This window comes from Eurosta solidaginis, chromosome 4 (assembly GCF_040869045.1).
Source record: "Eurosta solidaginis isolate ZX-2024a chromosome 4, ASM4086904v1, whole genome shotgun sequence".
In the NCBI taxonomy this organism is placed as follows: Eukaryota; Metazoa; Arthropoda; class Insecta; order Diptera; family Tephritidae; genus Eurosta; species Eurosta solidaginis.
In genome coordinates this window covers 59,207,197-59,229,340 of record NC_090322.1, presented here as the reverse complement: position 1 = coordinate 59,229,340, position 22,144 = coordinate 59,207,197, and positions in this window count along the sequence as shown.

Here is a 22,144-nt window from a genome sequence, read left to right as displayed (position 1 = left end):
GACAGTGCCCTGTCAAAACCCCAATGACCATTGATGGGTGAGCCTTAGTGAACCCAATTATTTCAGCAGACCTCCTGCCATCCACTTTTGGCCAGAAAGATTTTGCTACCCTGCAAGACGTGGTATCCGCCCAACGTTTGCTGAGCTGATTCGAGGCCCAGCTATGGAGGAGCAATCCACAGGTGGCCAGCGGGATCCCGAAATCCCTACAGCCACCTTCATCCGGTTCAGTTGTACCGATGCGGGCTAAGAGATCCGCTTGACAGTTACCCGGGATATCACTATGGCCCGGGAACCAGATAATCTTAATTGTAAAATAATTCGATGCAATCGCAAGCGAGGTCAGGCACTCCCAGACCACCCTCGATCGCACTGTAGTTGAGCTCAAGGCCTTGATAGCCGCTTGGCTATCAGAGTAGATGTTAAATTCCCTAACCGTGGTAGCACTGGATAGCATTCCATCCACCGCATCCTTAATCGCAGCAATTTCCGCTTGGAATAAACTGCAGTGATCAGCCAACTTAAACTTGCGGCTTAAATTTAGCTCTTGACAAAAGACCCCCCCACCAACCTTTCCATCCAGCTTTGACCCATCCGTGAACAAGTTAACCGGTCCCATGCCGCAGATAATTCCTCTTCCCCAATCCTCTCTCTCTGGAATAACTGGGGTGAAGGTTGTATAGGGAGCAGTTATCGGCATACATCAGTCCGTTCTGTCCGGGATGAAGTCGAAACTGGTAAGAAGGCTAGAGTGTCCGCGGTCAGAAAGTCTATATCCCATATCACGAAGCCTGACCAACGACCTTGCCGCGGCCGCCTTTCCCGTAATATCTACTGAGTATATGTTCAGCATGACGTTCAGTGCCAAGGTAGGTGTTGTTCTGAGAGCGCCACTGATACCGATCAGCGGCGTCCGTTGCACTGACACTAACATTTTGGAGGTGCTCGCCGTGTCCAGTGCTTTCCACCAGACCAGCACCCCATATAGCAGAATCGGTTTGACCACCATCTCATAAAGCCAGTGTACTATTCTTGGCGAGAGTCCCCATCTCTTTCCGATAGCTCCTCTGCAGCAGTACAAGGCAATGGCGGCCTTCCTGGCCCGATCTTCCACATTGGGTCTCCAGGACAGTTTCTTGTCCAAAACAATCCCCAAATATTTAACCCTATCAGAAAGTACCAACGGTACCCCTCCAATCGAGGGAGTTCTGAAATCGGGCATCTTATATCTCCTTGTGAAAAGGACCAATTCCGTTTTTCCCGGGTTGACCGCCAATCCACATGATTCAGCCCACCTAGCCACAGTATCCAGGTAGCCCTTCAGAACATCGCGCAGGGTGCCCAGAAATTTGCCTCTGACTAGGATAGCGAGGTCATCTGCATAGGCAACCACCCGACAACCATTGGCTTCCAGCTCCACAAGAAGCTCGTTGACTACCACAACCCAGAGGAGAGGAGATAGGACACCCCCCTGTGGCGTGCCCCTGCACACCTTCCTCTTAATTATGGCCCCTCCCCACTCCGCTGCGACAATTCTGCCGCATAGAAGTTTGCTAATAAATTCAACCAGAGCCGCCTCAACTCCTAAACCCACCAGAGCTCTTTCGATTGCCCCCGGTAAGACATTGTTAAAAGCTCCCTCGATGTCTAGAAAGGCACCCAGAGTATACTCTTTGTGTTCTAGAGACCCCTCTATTTGCTTTACAATCGAATGGAGAGCCGTTTCCGTCGATCTGCCCTTGCAGTACGCATGCTGTGAAGCCGACAGTAACCCCCGAGATATCCTTTCCCGTAGGTACAGGTCAATCAACCGCTCAAACGTCTTAAGAAGAAACGACGAGAGACTGATTGGCCTGAAATCCTTAGGTGATAAATGAGAGCTTCTGCCGGCCTTCGGAATGAAAATAACCCTAACCGTGTATTATTTAGTAACTTATGCAAATTATTTTCCTATCGAAATTTTTCTATGGATATAAGTTTTATTACTTATCTACCTAGGGTTAGAGAAAAAATTTGCTATTAATATTTTCTAATCTATTGGGGCTAAAGTAGAATACTTTCCTAATATTTAAAAATATGACCTTATGAGACCTAGGTAATAAAAGATCGTATTTATTTAATTTTTATTCAAGGAAAAAAGAATTTTTTTTTCACTTGACCTTTTTTTTCATAATTAGGTTAATCTGTAATAAATTGTATATATAATAGAGGGGGTTGCTGATGGAAGAGCGGGGTAGTTTTATTAATGGATAAGTGGAAGGTACAGTGGGTGCAAAAAAAAAATTTGCTATTAATATTTTCTAATCTATTGGGGCTAAAGTAGAATACTTTCCTAATATTTAAAAATATGACCTTATGAGACCTAGGTAATAAAAGATCGTATTTATTTAATTTTTATTCAAGGAAAAAAGAATTTTTTTTTCACTTGACCTTTTTTTTCATAATTAGGTTAATCTGTAATAAATTGTATATATAATAGAGGGGGTTGCTGATGGAAGAGCGGGGTAGTTTTATTAATGGATAAGTGGAAGGTACAGTGGGTGCAAAAAAAATTTTCGTATCTTTAAGTTTTTAATAATTTCCCTATTTTCCAGCAATATTTTTGATCTTGTTTGTCATGTAATTTCTGCGGCGGCACCAAGACAGAATCGTCATGACTTTTATGAAGAATTTATTTTTATTTTTATACCGGGATTTGTCACTTTCACAACCTTTTTGGGATTGTGCAATTGTTTGATCTTAGAGAATTTGTGTACCTACTTTTATTATTTTAAATTTGCCTACTCGAGTAAATATTCAATTATTTTTCACCAATTTGTCCCTCAGGACAACTGTGTTTTTCTTAAAAATTTCAAGCCCTGGATTGGCGGCATTTGGTCAACGTGTGTACAGCCTGATAAGTAATTGCCCTAAGTCAATTTTATCATCTACAATCAGGTTGCTTGTATTTCTCACGCTACCATTTTAGGAGCGCGACATGTCTTATTGCTGCAAATTTATATAGCGTTTCACTTATATTTTTATAGGTTCTCTTTGTGACTTTTCTTCATTCTTTTCTTTTTGTTGTTATGGGCTGGTTTTTAAAATTTTTCTTGTTCTTAGTTTTTGCCTATTTCCACTGTCCTAGAATTTTATATTGCTTCGTGACTATTTTTGTCAGGAGCCATCAAAGGAATTATGCGAATTTTTGATTTGCTGTTCGCTGTAGGCAGGGTTGCTTTTACTGTCGATTGTGACATTTTTAGGTTTACTATTTGAGATTTATTTGAATTGTTTATCGCTCTTCCTCAGCTTTGGGTTTGGTTTAGGTAATGGGTTGCAAAAACTGGTGTTTCTTAGATACGAGTTGTGGCGGGTTTTACCTGCCTAAATTTGTGCTTCATATAGTTTTTGAGCATCATAGCTATTGTGATGATCAATAGCATGAATACACAACCTATAACTGCTAACCAAACATCTGGGATGTTCGGAGTATTTTCTGTACTTACCTTAGTTGGTGGCTCATACTTGATTATCTTGTTATCTGTTCTTTCAGAGATTTCTTTACCTACCTCGTAGCCAGCTATGGCTACCATGATGCCTTGGGCTATTTTTGTCCACCAAGACATCTTGAAAGTTCTCTAATTTTAATAAGAAGTTAGATATTTTGTTTTATGGCTTTTTATCTTGTGGATATTGTTGTTAAAAAAAAATTTTAATATTTCTTAAAAAATTTTCTTAGTGTAGTTTATAATATATTTGGAAATATTCTTATCTATTCGTATTATATGGGCTTTTAATATATTTTTTTTTGTTTTTGATGCCACTTAACATTTGGAATTTTCGGGGAGCACTCTCCTAATCATACGCATTGTTTCCTCTTCCCTGGTAGTGGGGTTTATAATATCCTCAATTGTGGGTTCCCTTTCCATACCTATTATCTTCCAAAATTTCTTTAATCCTTCTAACTCTTTTTGTAAGTCCCTAGTGTGTCGGGCATTTTCGTCCCACCAATAGAGAGGAAGATCTGTCCAAGAAGAAAGATAAGGAATCACAAGAAGTGGCAAGAAACAACTTCACGACACTGATACACGACCATCTAAAAAACAATACGATTTCCACACGAGACAAATTCACACGCAAAATACTGGAAGAGACAAAACGGTTCCTCAAACACAACAAACAATTACTTGTACTCAATGCCGACAAGGGCAACGCTACAGTGGTGATAGACAAAAACGAATACGATACAAAGATTCAGACACTGGTGAACGACATCTCTACCTACAGAGTTTTAAAACGCGATCCGACGAACAAGCTACAAGACAAAAACAATGAGATTGTTCAAAGAATGTTCAACAGCGGTGCCATAGATATCCAAGAAAAGAACAAGCTACTGTGTAAAAATGCTATTACTCCCAGAATCTATGGATTACCAAAAATTCATAAAGAAGGTATACCACTCCGACCTATTTGTTCATCTATCGACTCCCCGTCTTACAACCTCTGTAAATATGTCGTGAGAATACTCAAAAATATCACTTGTTCTTCTAAATATAATGTCGATGACTCAACAGAATTTAAAAGTAAGGTCAATGGCACATATATTTATGATGATGAAAGCCTTGTTTCCTTGGACGTATTCTCCTTGTTCCCAAGCATTCCGGTTGATTTAGCCATTGAAATCATATCCGCAAAGTGGGAAAACATAAAAGAATATACATCCTTAACAAGGGAACTATTTATCACAATGGTGCAATTTTGCATAAAAGAGAATCGATATTTTAAATACAATGAAAAAATATACGAACAACGTACAGGAATGCCCATGGGCTCACCAGCCTCCCCAGTCATAGCTGACATTGTCATGGAGGAGCTGCTAACAAGATTCGAAAATGAAACTACTAGCAAACCACGCCTACTTACAAAGTATGTAGATGACTTATTTGCCATTGTAAAAACTGAACAAATTGGAAACATTCTCACTGAACTCAACAGCTACAGCAGAAACATTAAATTTACAATAGAGGTTGAGAAAGATGGTCAACTACCGTACTTGGACACGTTAATCAATAGGAGAAACAACAAATTATATATTGACTGGTACAGAAAACCCACAGCTTCGGGAAGACTAATTAACTATTATTCAAAACACGAAAAAAGTACAATAATAAATACCGCCAAAAGCTTCATAAGACGGGTACTTACAATAAGCGACAGAATGTACCACAAGAAGAATATCACGATCATCAAAAAAACTCTAGAGGATAATGAGTTTCCAAGTAGCTTGGTCAATAAACTGGTCCGAAATTTCTATACCAGAGCACGTAATGAACGTAAACCTGAAGAAGCAAATAACAAAATATACAAAGCGATAACCTGTGTCCCAAGAATAGCAGAGAGGATCAAGAGATCGGATTTATATGACAAAGAAAAGGTCAAAATAGCGTTCACATACAACAATACATTGAAACAAATTTACAGTAATACAAAGGACAGAATTCCAAAGGATGATAAATCCAACCTAATATACAGAATCCCATGCAACGGTGACGGGTCTCACTTATGCGAGAAGGTATATGTGGGGACAACAAAATTAAAATTAAAGACAAGGATTTCCGGCCATAAGTCCAATATTAAACTTAGAAACAACGCTTCGGAAAATAAAACGGCCTTAACGGCCCACTGTAAGGATACGGGCCACTATCCCGATTTCCAGAATGTTACTATATTGGACATAGAGAAACAATATAATAAGCGCTTCACCATGGAAATGCTCCACATTATGAACACGCCTAATGATAAGAGAATTAATTTTAAAAGTGACACAGACCAATGCGCATATGCATATCGCAATTTATTGCTTAAGCAACAACACAAAATGCAAGTCTCACGGCGCAAATGAAAGAAAGCAGCGTACAGAAATTATTCCGCTAGCAGCATACTTGGGATCAACAAATCATAATGTTGGATGACGACATATTTGTTGATCTATTGTTTGTATCCCTATATATTTGTTTGTGCATATTTTAGTTTACACTTACTGTACTTTAAAATTGTATACATTTTTGATGTTTATTTTACTTTTGTTTTCCGAACATATGATCAGTCGATAAAGAATAACCACAAGTGTAAGTTGTGTCTCGTTTATATGTATACCTAGTTGCATAACGTAAATTTTAATGACCATGTATCTGAAATGAATGCCCCCTTTTTATACATTTGTGTTTACTTACAGTCCTGAAGATGGCTTCAGACTGAAGCCGAAATATTGACAAATTAAAAAAACCAATGAAATTTTAAACATTGTGTTTTATTTAACCACGGCCTTTAAGCTCATTATTATTAACATAACGTAAACGCATAAGGCTATAAAAATTACCAAAAATGTTCAAACGGAGAGCACACCAAAAGAACGGAGACACCCTTAAGGTGTACCAAACCATCAAACACAAATATAATACACGGATCAACAGGGACATCAAACGATACCAGCAAAAAACACAACAAATTATTAAAATATCAGAGTCGACGAAATTCTTGGAGAGATGCAAGCGAAGTGGAATAACACCAAATTTTTTAAGAGATGCAACAAAAGATATTATGTACATCATAAAAAACAACACCAATAATTGCAGAATTCCACGTAAGTACACAAACAAAGTAGTCACATTCATTAATCAAGTGCAGGCGAAGCTTTTAAATATGATAATATGTATCAAAAATGACCTCCTAAGACAAAACAGAAGGGAGGCAAATAGACTGAGAACAGAAATCGATCACACTCTTAATTCTCACCATTCAACCAAATTCTACGAAAGTGAAAATATACTGTTGGACAACCTCACAAGCAAGATTAAACAGAGACAAACAAAAAAGTACGAAAAACTAAGCCAACAAGAGAAGGAAAAACTCAATATTAGGGTGGTACCACAATGGTTCCGAAATACCACACAAACTGAAATACCACATGATATACAATGGCTGTTATCGCTGGGCCCGAAATATGCCCTCTCGACCGAAAACAAGAAATTTCCTCTATTTAAGTTTATAGCAGACGGGGAAAACATTATACAAACGGCGAAAGATAAGGAATCACAAGAAGTGGCAAGAAACAACTTCACGACACTGATACACGACCATCTAAAAAACAATACGATTTCCACACGAGACAAATTCACACGCAAAATACTGGAAGAGAGAAAACGGTTCCTCAAACACAACAAACAATTACTTGTACTCAATGCCGACAAGGGCAACGCTACAGTGGTGATAGACAAAAACGAATACGATACAAAGATTCAGACACTGGTGAACGACATCTCTACCTACAGAGTTTTAAAACGCGATCCGACGAACAAGCTACAAGACAAAAACAATGAGATTGTTCAAAGAATGTTCAACAGCGGTGCCATAGATATCCAAGAAAAGAACAAGCTACTGTGTAAAAATGCTATTACTCCCAGAATCTATGGATTACCAAACATTCATAAAGAAGGTATACCACTCCGAACTATTTGTTCATCTATCGACTCCCCGTCTTACAACCTCTGTAAATATGTCGTGAGAATACTCAAAAATATCACTTGTTCTTCTAAATATAATGTCGATGATTCAACAGAATTTAAAAGTAAGGTCAATGGCACATATATTTATGATGATGAAAGCCTTGTTTCCTTGGACGTAGTCTCCTTGTTCCCAAGCATTCCGGTTGATTTAGCCATTGAAATCATATCCGCAAAGTGGGAAAACATAAAAGAATATACATCCTTAACAAGGGAACTATTTATCACAATGGTGAAATTTTGCATAAAAGAGAATCGATATTTTAAATACAATGAAAAAATATACGAACAACGTACAGGAATGCCCATGGGCTCACCAGCCTCCCCAGTCATAGCTGACATTGTCATGGAGGAGCTGCTAACAAGATTCGAAAATGAAACTACTAGCAAACCACGCCTACTTACAAAGTATGTAGATTACTTATTTGCCATTGTAAAAACTGAACAAATTGGAAACATTCTCACTGAACTCAACAGCTACAGCAGAAACATTAAATTTACAATAGAGGTTGAGAAAGATGGTCAACTACCGTACTTGGATACGTTAATCAATAGGAGAAACAACAAATTATATATTGACTGGTACAGAAAACCCACAGCTTCGGGAAGACTAATTAACTATTATTCAAAACACGAAAAAAGTACAATAATAAATACCGCCAAAAGCTTCATAAGACGGGTACTTACAATAAGCGACAGAATGTACCACAAGAAGAATATCACGATCATCAAAAAAACTCTAGAGGATAATGAGTTTCCAAGTAGCTTGGTCAATAAACTGGTCCGAAATTTCTATACCAGAGCACGTAATGAACGTAAACCTGAAGAAGCAAATAACAAAATATACAAAGCGATAACCTATGTCCCAAGAATAGCAGAGAGGATCAAGAGATCGGATTTATATGACAAAGAAAAGGTCAAAATAGCGTTCACATACAACAATACATTGAAACAAATTTACAGTAATACAAAGGACAGAATTCCAAAGGATGAGAAATCCAACCTAATATACAGAATCCCATGCAACGGTGACGGGTCTCACTTATGCGAGAAGGTATATGTGGGGACAACAAAATTAAAATTAAAGACAAGGATTTCCGGCCATAAGTCCAATATTAAACTTAGAAACAACGCTTCGGAAAATAAAACGGCCTTAACGGCCCACTGTAAGGATACGGGCCACTATCCCGATTTCCAGAATGTTACTATATTGGACATAGAGAAACAATATAATAAGCGCTTCACCATGGAAATGCTCCACATTATGAACACGCCTAATGATAAGAGAATTAATTTTAAAAGTGACACAGACCAATGCGCATATGCATATCGCAATTTATTGCTTAAGCAACAACACAAAATGCAAGTCTCACGGCGCACATGAAAGAAAGCAGCGTACAGAAATTATTCCGCTAGCAGCATACTTGGGATCAACAAATCATAATGTTGGATGACGACAGTTTTGTTGATATATTGTTTGTATCCCTATATATTTGTTTGTGCATATTTTAGTTTACACTTACTGTACTTTAAAATTGTATACATTTTTGATGTTTATTTTACTTTTGTTTTCCGAACATATGATCAGTCGATAAAGAATAACCACAAGTGTAAGTTGTGTCTCGTTTATATGTATACCTAGTTGCATAACGTAAATTTTAATGACCATGTATCTGAAATGAATGCCCCCTTTTTATACATTTGTGTTTACTTACAGTCCTGAAGATGGCTTCAGACTGAAGCCGAAATATTGAAAAATTAAAAAAACCAATGAAATTTTAAACATTGTGTTTTATTTAACCACGGCCTTTAAGCTCATTATTATTAACATAACGTAAACGCATAAGGCTATAAAAATTACCAAAAATAAAAACTTTACTTCAAATTTTAACAAATTAGATCAATTTTTTTTTCAAGTTCAAAAGAAATTGTTCGTACATACTTTTGTTTTAGTTTAAATTTTACATTATTTATTTTTTTTTTACAAGTCCTATTTTTTTTAATTCCTAAGCAAAAACTCTCGTTATTGCTAATGGTTTAGCGTCCGTAAAGGCCGCCCAATTTGTTTCTAAAATTTTTATATACTTATATTAATTGCCTCGAGTGTTATGCCTCCGATCTCGCCATGAAATGTTTCTGGTTTCGTTTTGTTGTTATCTTGTGCCAATTGAAAGGTGTCCTTCGATCCCGTTGTGTTACCACCAAATATTTTTCAACTTAGTTTGCCAAATCCTTGCCGAAAAACGGCTTTCTTTGATAATATCTTAATTGATGCCATATAGTAGTACCTTTTGTTTACATCCAAGAGTTTAATTGTACTGCAACGGTGCCAATATTAGCTTTTTGGGTGCTGCCATAATGACATTAAAGGCTGCTTTGTTTAAATGTCCTTTTTCCTTTCTTTAAATAAAAACTTTTTACTTGTATTACAAATGGTCAGAATCCTGGGTAGTCAGATCCTTTTTAGCAGTTGTGCCAATTTTTGATCTGAACTTCTCCAGCAAGATCTAGCTAATTTTGCTTAATAGCAAATTTTTCAGCTAATCAAAGATCAGGCTGGCAGGATCGCCGTGAAATGTTTGAAAGGCGAATCCTGCTTAGTTTATATCTAGGATTTTCCTCCAGCAAGGTCTTCAGCAATTTTGCTAATTCTTGACCAAGCTGGCAGGATCGCCATGAAATGTTTGATTTGGAATAAAAGATGTGAAAGGTTTGGTAGTCAAACATTAATTCTTTTTATTAAATAAATTCTTTCCCTTTTATAGTTATTTACTTCACCTATACATTCATAATTATCTTAATACTAATAAACTAAAAATATGTACATTGGTAATGGGGTATGCATACATGTAGCTTTGTATACATGCTTTGTATACATGTAGATTTGTATGCCTGCTTGCAACGTCAGCAGATCAATGCGAGTAATTTCGTTAATGCTATGCATACATGTAGGTTTGTATGCATGCTTGCAAAGTCAGCAGATCAATGTGAGTATTTGGTTAATTCCCATTATTGGTTGTATGTAAATGATAAGCAGAATTTATTAGCTGTGAACGGACAATGGTTTCATATTCGGCATTCCATTGATGTTAGCTAACCGCTGGGTTAGTTCAATAATTTATGTTGTATAATATGTAATATGATTATTACTAAAATGTATTTGGCATAGAAGTTCATGATGCGTAATGCCGCAAGTGTATTACATAGGTGGGTATGACGCATAATGCTACAATACCCATATAGTACAAACACATTATAGAGTCACACCTGGTCCACCTTTATGGCGATATTCCGAAATGGCGTCCACCTATAGAACTATGGCCCACTCCCTTTTAAAATGCTCTTTAATACCTTTCATTTGAAACCCATGTCATACACACACATTCCAGGGTTACCCTAGGTTCATTTTTCTAAATGGTGATTTCCCCTTATTTTGTCTCCAAAGCGAACTTAACCTTCCTTACTTGTTTTTTTTTTTTACTATTTATGTAAATAAAGTACTTTGTATGGCTGCAGCCCATGTTTAAATAATAAATACATCAAGCCTTGTATTGTATTTGTTGGCCTTTTCATTGTTTAATCGACTAAACTGAGATTTTATAACAATTGAGGGGATGTGTGGAATAATGGTATAAGTCGAGTTACACCATTTTTCCATAAATCAACTAAATAAAAAGAGCACGATTACATACATACACCATATTAATCTTAGAAAATAATAGTGATATTTAAACTGCAATTTGTTTCTTTTAATTTAAAACGATTTGATTTATTTCTTTTGCTTTATTTTTATTTGAACAACCTCTGCATTTCGCTGTCACCGGAAGAAGAAGGCCGCAGAGCAAAAGCGAAGTTGGCTGCATTCCCGCCAGCAGGTGACATTTACCATCTGTCAGAAATGTTGGTATAATAAAATGGGTTACATGACAGATTAAATATAAGTTCATTACAAAACATAGATATTAGCTTCAGTTATGGAAAAACGGTATAACCCTCTAATAAAATTTTGCAGTAGTGAAGCATCGAAATGAAAATATATTCAATGTCGTAGACCGGAAAGAACTGAAAAATAAAAGAATTGAAGTTGTTTCAAAAACGACTAAGCAGACAGAGAACTCCATTGTTAAAGATGGAAAAAAGGTTAAAAATGATAAAAGTAGTAAAAAAAGATTGCTAAAAATAACAAAAAGAAATAACAAATAGTAATAAGCATTTCTAATTAATAGAATATAATGTATTTAGCAATGCTTATTAATGTATATACTATTTTATTTAGTAAAGTATCTCAACCAAAATATTTGATATCCGATCTATGGAAAAACGGTATAACTCAATAAAAAAGAAATCATCCATTTTCTAATAAAATTATGTATATATAAAATTTATTACTTTTTCTTATCAAAGAATCATACTATATAAAATCTTACCAAGTAGGATTAATACAAAATTATTTTTACCTGTATTGTTAAATTTTTTTCACTTTTCTCAAAAGGTTGATTTTTGAGTTATACCGTTATTCCACACATCCCCTCAATTAGTATGCAGAAGTTGGGTAAAGGGGATAGTGACTCGTTGTCACCCCTTTAATACTTTTTTTTACACACGCTACTACAATTCACTAACACTAACAAAGCCCGCGCATGCGCAGAACATTCATTTGCACAGTTTCAGCAAATAATGATTGACAGAAAATTTGCACATTAGGAAGATAGGAAAGTATTGATATAGAAGTATCATATATATGGTCAGAACTAAAATTAACTTAATATTATTTTGGGCAAAGGCCGCCAACGCAAAAAGGTGCTCTCTTCAACAAAATTTTTAATTTCCGTCACATGTCACAACTAAAAGCACACGAATTTTTACTTTTTACACACCAGGTTAAGCGAGAGCTTGTAAGAGTTTTATTCATAATGTAATAATAATAATAACTCCATCATGGTTTTATTAACATCTCAACAATTATCAGACCAATTCTAAATATTCTCGCGGATTTTTTTATTTCCGCAGAAAAATTCCTCCAATTATTTTCTCCTAGGGAGAAGAATAATTGGGGAATAGGAATTTCGAATTTTCGAAGTCAGCTGTTTTGTCAATTGAAATTTCGTTGCGCATTTCTTATTTTGTTTAAAAAAGTTGTAAAGTTTAATTATTGTTGCCAATTTGTTTGAAATTAAGAAATAAGGTATAAACAATGCACATTATTGCATTTCATGTGGTATTCACTGAAATGAGTAATGAATTGGTGCCACAGCAACATTAACAGAGGAGAATAAGAAGAAGACCGGCGGGATAACACAAATCCGCCGGAGTTGCCTGCATTCATTCTGCAAAGCAATTTTGTGGCGGCCAAGTCGAGTTGAGTTCGCCTTTCGCCATATGCCAAAATCTATTTAAGCGTTCTTAAAATATAGATGCGAAATTTCTGGATGGCTGCATCAAATATACCAAGAGCTCTTCCGTAGCTTATGATATATTTTTCGACTTAAAGAATATTGTGGTTGTTTTTGTTGTTGTATTAAAAGTGAGAATATTGTGGTAGAATGTACATACATATTTTAGCACAAATTTGTAAAAATAAGTGTTCTTTCTTAAAATAACCAATTTCCTTTAACTATTTTGATGCATTCCCTTTAATTTAACTAGTGAAAAAACTCCTATGAAATGGCAGAAAAATCTCCCTCTCCCTCACATTCATAATACCTACTTTTCTCCCATAACCGGTTTCCGCTTTTTCGAACATTGTTCAGAATAGGAGGAAAGGGAGAAGTGAAAAAACTCACAAGGAATTTTTATTTAGAATACGAGGAATGGGAGAAAAGAAAAAACTCGCACGGAATTTTCGTTTAGAATTGGGCTGTATATTTTTTCTTCGTTTCAATGTTTTCCGGAATAATTAATGAACTGTCATTTCGATGACAGCATGAAACGTCGATGGGTTAGTGGAGAGCGAAAAAAGCTTTGAATGTGTGGGTGAACTAGTTAGCTCCGTCTTGTAGGGGATGTAATTCTAGAAGGTTGTGCCCCTGCAAAAATTGTTGGATTACGTGTTCTATTTTCTTCATGTTGGAGTACTCTAACAATACTCCTTTGCAATGCGTTTGCGGACCACCATCAGCCGATCATTGCTCGTTTTTTAACGACCGTGATAACAACACGACGACGATCGAACAGAGTTGCCAAAAGTAAAATATTGCATACAAATAACTGATGATAAAATTTTACTATGGCAACTCTGATAAAATGCGACAGCGCACTGGTTTTATGTATACATACTGTTACGAATTTACTTGCAAATCCTCTTATTTGCACTTTTGCTAAGTTCGTATCGCTAAACTGTTGAATAAATAACTCCAATATTGAATAATGGAAAAATGGCCTTTATTAAAGTACTTCACAATAACATTTATACTTTGCAACTTAGCTTGCTTAATAACCAAATTGATTGATGGCTCAAATGAAACTCTACTATCAAAAATAATACTGCTATTTCTCGGTAGATAGCGTCTGAATCGAAACTTCTTGACAACTGAAATCAAACTGAATTCCAGCGCCTCTACAATTGCCGCCTTTTATACTCTTTGATTTCAACCCTCGCATCTTCTAGGCGCTTTCAGAATCTACTAGTCCAGCAGCTCTCAAACTTCTCAGCTGTAACTACAATTGCACAATTTTATAGTTTTTCTCTTTGCATACTTATAGGAGTATCTCTGATATATGCATGTGTTTGTGCATTGACTCTCCGCTGCTCGTATACGTACATGGTACATATGTGTAGACGCAATTATTGTTTAGTTTATGTAGATACATAACGATTGATCTATGGATGTGAATTCACGTCACTGCAAATCATCGGCTTAGAGACGATAGCATCGCTCAGTGCTGCTCTATTGTTTGGCCAATGAACTACTTCGTAGAGCTTGCGCTGGACGGATTTGCTTTGCATAATCAATATCGTTCCGACGCTTCACAATTCATAATTTTTCTCCGCATATCGATCCTGATGTCATGGTCAACCAAGAAGCCCACTCCCAATATGACTTCTTCAACGATCTTCGCCACAACGAATTCGTGTAGAACCGTGACCTTTCCAATCAAGACTTCACATATCACTTCTCGCAGTGACCGTACGCAACCTCGCTCCAGGTAACGGTTTTACTCTCCTGTTGACCAAGTCAGATAGGATCAAGGAATGAGATGCGCCCGTACAGTCAGTACATGTTCTTTGCCATCCACATTCCCTCTGACGGTAAGACTGCTCGATTTTCTACCAATTTCCAACACAGATATCACAGGGCATTCAATAGCTGGATCTAGCTCTCGATATCTACCTCTTACTCGCTCTTGCTCATCTCCTCCAGCTTTGCGTTTACGGCCACCCACATTGTTGGAACTACTAGGATCAAGATCGCAATAACGTACAATGTGACCGAACTTCCCGCATTTGATAACTTTTGCACTCCGCTTTTGCGATCCTTTCAGCGCCTCCAATATTGCGTCTACCCAATCTGGTCTTTCCACTTCCACACGATGAGCTTTGTATGCTGGTTTACACAGAAGCGACGCTGTTTCCTGAATCAGCGCATGGGATACCGTTTCTGCGAATGTGGGTTTTGGGTTTGCATATGTCGCTCGCTTCGTTTCTACGTCCCGTATGCCGTTTATAAAACTCTGGATTTTTACCCTCTCGGCGTACTCCACGAGTGCGTCCGCAATTGCCAAATGAGCCAACCTTTCAACATCCGAAGCAAACTCTTGCAAAGTCTCATTAGCTTTTTTGGTAACGGTTTTGCAATTCTATTTGATACATCTATTTCCTGTGTTCGCTTCCGTACCTTCGTTCTACAGCAGCCATCAATGCGTCATAACTGTTCCGTTCGTACTCTGGAATAGTCTGTAAGATTTCCGCGGCAGGCCCTTTCAGTGCCACGAACAGAGCTGCAACTTTATCTTCAGCATTCCAGTGGTTCACTGCCGCGGTCTTCTCAAACTGTAGCTTAAAGACCTGGAAAGGAACAGAACCGTCAAATGATGGTGTTTTTACCTTTGGATTGCTTGCTGAAACAGCTGGGCGGTTTAGTTGTAACTGCTCCATACGACCTTTTAACGCTTCTATTTCGGCATTAATTTTGTCCTCGAGTTGTAAAATTTTTGCATCCTGCTCTCCCAGTTTTCACAAAGAGCTGCGATGATACCCGTTCCGAAATTTGTGCCGACATTTCAGATATACGTGCCTCTTGCGCTTCCAGTTGAGATGCCAAATATGTCTTCTGTTCTCACAATTGTGATGTTATACGGGTTTCCTACGATTCCAGTTGGGATACCATATACGTCTTCTGTTCTTCCATCTTCGATGTTATTCGTGTCTCTTGGGATTCCATCTATGATGACATATACGTTTTCTGTTCTTCCAGTTGTGATGAAATGTTGGTGGATATTTGTGATGACATTTCTGTTATACGTGCCTCTTGCGCTTCCAGCTGGGATGCCAATTGCGACGACATTGATGCTACTGTCGATGTTTGTGCAGATATTGCAGCCAATATTATGTTCAAGTCTGTGCTGGTAACTGTCTGAGATGTTTCGTTTTGCTCTTAAATTTTTGTTGTCTCCTCGCCATCAAGATGAAAGACATACTCTTCCACGTTAATTCCCTCTAATTCCATTGCCTCTCGTAGTCGTGCCTGGAGTTCGAGTTTATTGCCGGTTGTATTCAATCCACGGCTGTCCAACTCCTTCTTTAGTTGCTGAATCTTCAATTCACTGAACTTTGCCATGTTGTTGTCCTCTGGAATTTATTCAACAATTCCTCTTCTGACACCAATTGTTACGAATTTACTTGCAAATTCTCTTATTTGCCCTTTTGCTAAGTTCGTATCGCTAAACTGTTGAATAAATAACACCAATATTGAATAATGGAAAAATAGCCTTTATTAAAGTACTTCACAATAACACTTATACTTTGCAACTTAGCTTGCTTAATAACCAAACTGATTGATGGCTCAAATGAAACTCTACTATCAAAAATAATACTGCTATTGCTCGCTAGATAGCGTCTGAATCGAAACTTCTTGACAACTCAAATCAAACGGAATTCCAGCGCCTCTACAATTGCCGCCTTTTATACTCTTTGATTTCAACCTTCGCATCTTCTAGGCGCTTCCAGAATCTACTAGTCCAGCAGCTCTCAAACTTCTCAGCTGTAACTACAATTGCACAATTTTATAGTTTTTCTCATTGCATACTTATAGGAGTATCTCAGATATATGAATGTGTTTGGGCATTGACTCTCCGCTGCTCGTATACGTACATGGTACATATGTGTAGACGCAATTATTGTTTCGTTTATGTAGATACATAATGATTGTTCTATGGATGTGAATTCACGTCACTGCTTAGCATCGGCTTAGAGACGATAGGATCGCTCAGTGCTGCTAACATTCGTTACAATACTATATTATAGAGAAATATTAGTTTCTTTATTCACGCAAATGCTAAATAACATAAGAATATTCGTAGTATAAAATATAAAAGTAGTATTTCCCCTCTTCATTTACTTCCATTTTAAATTAAATTCACTCCGATAACTCTTTCCGACAACACAATTCTTCTTTAGTACTTTGGCATATGAGCCTCTGTGGGTGCTCTATAGAGTACTACAGTGACAATAGTTTGGAAAGTACGCTCACGTATGTACTCTATGGAATACTCACAAACAAATCGAGAGTGGGATCACCTACTCCCCTGCGAAAATCCCGAATACTCCATGCATGTATGTATGGAGTACTCACTATGGACCAATCGAGTGCTCCAAAATTAACCACAATTCATATAAAAAATATGGTCCAATTAACACTGCGATGTCCTAGGACTGGACCATATACTCCAGCTCCGCATTACATCAGAGCAATCCATGGAGTACCCACAGTCCAATAAACATCGTGTAGTGATTACAACCATTAAAACCGAGCAATGATCGGCTTACAATATGTTCGTATAGAAACATGAGTTGGTCCATTGCTGCATTACAGTGGAGTATAATGGTAAATACTTCAGTGGACCACATGATCCAACGATTTTTGGAGGGTCTCTCCTTGGACATCGCAAGCAGCACATTTTTTGTATGAATACAGATTAGTTTTGGAACACTTCTATACTCCCAAAGGAGTATACCTTACACTATTTATGGAGTACTCGCGTTTTTTGAAGGGGCATTGCGCATGTAAACATTAGTTCAGCTGTTTTTTATGGGCAATTTTGCGTCATTATCCTTCAGCTCTTCTTGTTGTTGTAGCAATGTTTCGCCCCACCTAATAGCTGCGACCGATCACAAATTGTCATCAATATCCTCTAACGGGAGTCCAAGGAAACTTGCTGTTTCGACAGGGGTGGACCATAATGAAAGGGGTCTTAGAGGCGTTGGTTCCACATTACAATTAAAGAAATGGTTGGTGTCATGTGGGGACACATTGCAAGCGGGGCATATATTTTGTATGTCGGGGTTGATTCTGGATATGTAAGAGTTTAACCTGTTACAGTATCCAGAACCAAGTTGAGCCAGAGTGACTCGCATTTCCCTGGGGAGTATGCGTTCTTCTTCCGCAAGTTTTGGGTACTGTTCCCCGAGTACTGGATTCACCGGACAATTCCCGGAAAAGGTCCGACGCCTGTTTGTGGAATTCACCAGGGACCTGCTTGTGTTTTTTTGCTTCATACGGCTGAGTTCTCAGGTGCCGCATATCCTCAAAATGCTTACGAAGATAACTCCTTAAGTCCCTAGGCGGTGCTAGCTCCCCCAGGTTTCTGGGTATTCAACAGAAACTGTTTGGTTAGCATCTCATTTCTCTCCCTGATGGGGAGTATTCTCGCCTCATTATGAAGATGGTGTTCTGGGGACATAAGAAGACAGGCCGTGGCGGTTCTGAGCGCAGTATTTTGGCAGGCCTGTAGCTTCTTCCAGTGGGTAGTTTTTAGGCTTGGCGACCATATAGCGGACACGTAGCACGCAAACTGCTGGCCAATTGCTTTGTATGTGGTAATGAGCGATTCTTTGTCTTTTCCCCAAGTACTGCCAGCAAGGGATTTGAGGATTTTATTACGGCTCTGGATTTTCGGAACAATTGCGGCTGCGTGCTCACCAAAATGTAGGTCCTGATCAAACGTCACATCCAAGATTTTGGGGTGTAGGACAGTCGGTAGCGTAGTGCCATTGACGTGGATGTTCAAAACGGTCGACATTTGGGACGTCCAAGTTGTAAATAGGGTCGCGGATGATTTAGTCGGTGATAATGCCAGGTTTCGCGTGGCGAAAAAACTGGAGAGATCAGGGAGGTGGCCGTTTATTCTGTTGCAAAGCTCATCGAACTTTGGACTCGGGCCTGTGGCCATTATTGTGCATTCATCGGCGTAAGAAACGATAGTAACTCCTTCTGGTGGCGAAGGTAGTTTAGATATGTAAAAATTAAACAAAAGTGGAGATAGGACACCACCCTGTGGCACCCCTTGTTTAATTCTCCTTGGTTTTGATGTTTCGTTTCTAAATTGCACCGATGCCTGCCGACCACCCAGATAATTTGCGATCCACCTTTTTGGACATGGGAGAAGGGTAGACCTTTCCAAGTCTTGCAGTAACGTGCCATGGTTGACCGTATCAAAAGCTTTTGATAGGTCTAGCGCTACGAGTACTGTTCTATGATGGGGCTTCTGATTTAAACCACAATTTATCTGGGTGCTAATGGCACTTAGCGCGGTGGTGGTGCTATGGAGTTTTCTAAAGCCATGCCGATGACAGGCTACCTGCAAATTTGCTTTGAAGTGGGGGAGAAAAATGGCTTTAAGCGTCTTCGCTACTGGCGATAGGAGAGATATCGGGCGATATGACTCTCCTATGTTAGCTGGTTTTCCAGGCTTTAGTAGCGGGACCACCTTGGCCATTTTCCATTTTTCGGGTATGACAAAGGTGGAAAGAGACAAGGTGAAGACATGTGCTAAATATTTGAAACCCTCTTTCCCTAGGCTTTTAACCATCGGCATGGCTATGCCGTCTGGGCCCACTGCTTTGGATGGTTTAGCATGACCGGTGGTATCCTCAACCTCTTTGGCGGTGATAGTAATTGGGGACGCGCTGAACTTATGTTTACGTGCGTGTCTGTTGGCCCTCCGTCTATTTTTGTCGACCGTAGAATGCATTATGTATTGTCGGCAGAAAGCGCTCGCGCATTTTTTCGCATCCGACAGCACTTTGTCGCTAAAGGCGATAGAAACTTTGTCATAGTGCCTAGACGGATTCGATAGGGACTTTACAGTGGACCAAAGTTTACCTACACCGGCAGAGCGGTTACAAGCGCTTAGGTGCTCCTCCCATTTCGCCCGCTTGTGTTCATTCACAAGCAATCTGATGCGTTGGTTTATATCCCTTTCGGGAATTCTACCGGCGGGAATGAAACGAGCCGAGGCGGATTCAATGACCTTGCGGAGAGCACGCTCCCCTTGGCGGGCATCGGTTGGGATAGGGAGGACAGAAAAGCGGTTGTCTGTAAAGGATTTGTATTCGTCCCACTTTCATTTTTTAAAGTTAATGAAAGTGCGTTTTTCTGCGACGATGAAGTCGGCGGGACGCTCAAGCGAAATAAGTATAGGCAGGTGGCCGGATGCCAATGTTATCATCGGCTGCCAGTTGACGTAGTTTACGAGTTCTGCGCTCACGATTGAAATATCCGGCGAACTGTGACAGCTTCCTACCATACGTGTGGGGCGTCTCCGTTTATAGCGCAGAACGTCGTTTCTTCTATTTGATCCGCTAATATCTCACTCCCACTGTTCACCGGCAAGTTTGAATGCCACAGATCGTGATGGGCATTCAAATCGCCTAAAATAATGCGATTGTTTCCATTGAGTACGCCGCTGATATCAGCGCGGTATCCACGGGGGCAACAGGTGACAAGAGGGATGCAGATGTTGATGATTTCTAGATTTGCTCCGCCCGACCGGACAGATAATCATTGACGTTCCAAGATACTGTCCCTGCGGTCGATGTCGGGATCGAATATATGATATTGCACAGTGTGGGGTATGATAAACGCGAGGCCGCCTCCATTTCCGCTCTCGCGATCTTTTCTGTGGACATTGTACCCAGAACATGAAGTCGACTATCTTCGTGATATTCCCAGTTAATCCATTACAGTTTAACTGCAGAATTCTGAAGTGCATAGGGGGAGAGGTCGTCACTCTGGGAGTAATTGACGGGTGACTACGCCTGGGTTGTGGAAGGCCAGAACGCGGTTGCTGTTGAGGCCCTGGGACTAGAAGTTCTTGGGTAGGATTGGGGTACCGGCTGTATTTGGGTATGCGGCCTGGCAACATGGCGCAATAAAACCCGTCGGGGGGTTGCCGTCGCGGAGACCAGAACATCTAGGAAAGTGGCACCGTCCATGGCAGGAGCTGCATTGGGCGGATGTCGCAAACGTATATATTCTGTGCTGGCAAACGGTGCAGAGGGAGGTAGGGACAAAGGGTCTGTTTCCCTGACCTACACAATTGCTGCCGGAAAAGAGGGGGAAGAAGACGGGAGCAGGGGCTGATGCTCGGCGTTGCTCCCGACTCTACTACGGAGATTGTAGGTATGAGTGGGAGCAGCCGTGTGAGTTGGTGGCGCCGTGGGGTGCGAGCAGCAGCGGGTACTTGTTGTGGCTTGCAGAGCAGCGTGGTTGCTGGAAGGTAGCGGGAGGGCGGGGGGCTAAGGCGCAGACTACGGAACGTCCTAGGACGTGAACAGCAAGGAGCCACAAAAGATTTTTAGAAGTTACGTGGACGTCTGGTTTTGGGGTCCAGAACAACCTGTCCGATTAAACCATCCCTTACACGATACACACTGACAAGAGTATGACCGTCCTAAAAAGATTCTTTTCCGGCAGATGCAACAAAACAATTTCTCAGGACCGGGGTCAGGAGACGGACCCGGATTGGGTTCCATATCTTCCCGGAGCAAGAGAATATGGAGCAGTCCCGCTGCAAGGAGCTGCTGGGCGGATGACAATTTGTGGGAGGGATGCAACAAATTAAATGGGGTTACACTGAAATGGCAGTCCTTGATCGGGAAAAATTCTGAGTCGCTCCGGTACATAGAACAGACGGCCTTGGGAAGCTCTTGTTTTTTCTCTCTTTCTTTCATTCGCTGAAGCATTCAAGTGTGACGTGGATGCGCAGAACGAAGCAATTTCGAACTCTTGAATGCACAATCTTCTGTGTGTGATTTGTGGCTTCAACCCACAAATCAAACACAGAAGATTGCGCATTGCTCATGTAAACAAAAGATCAGCTGTCTTTTATGTGCAATTCGACTTCATTTTGCTTTAGCTCATGTTTTTTCTCTCTTTCTTTTATTCGCTCAAGCAGTCAACTGTGACGTATGTTCCCAGAACGAAGCAATTTTGAACTCGTGAATGCGCAATCTAATACTATTTTCACACAGACGGCTTATTGAATAATAAAGGCAATTTTCTACATTAAGACGCTTATTGAGCTCAATCTTCCCTACAAAATTCGAATCTATAATTATTTCATTAGTAGCTAATCGAATGCCTAATGAAGTCAAAAGCACA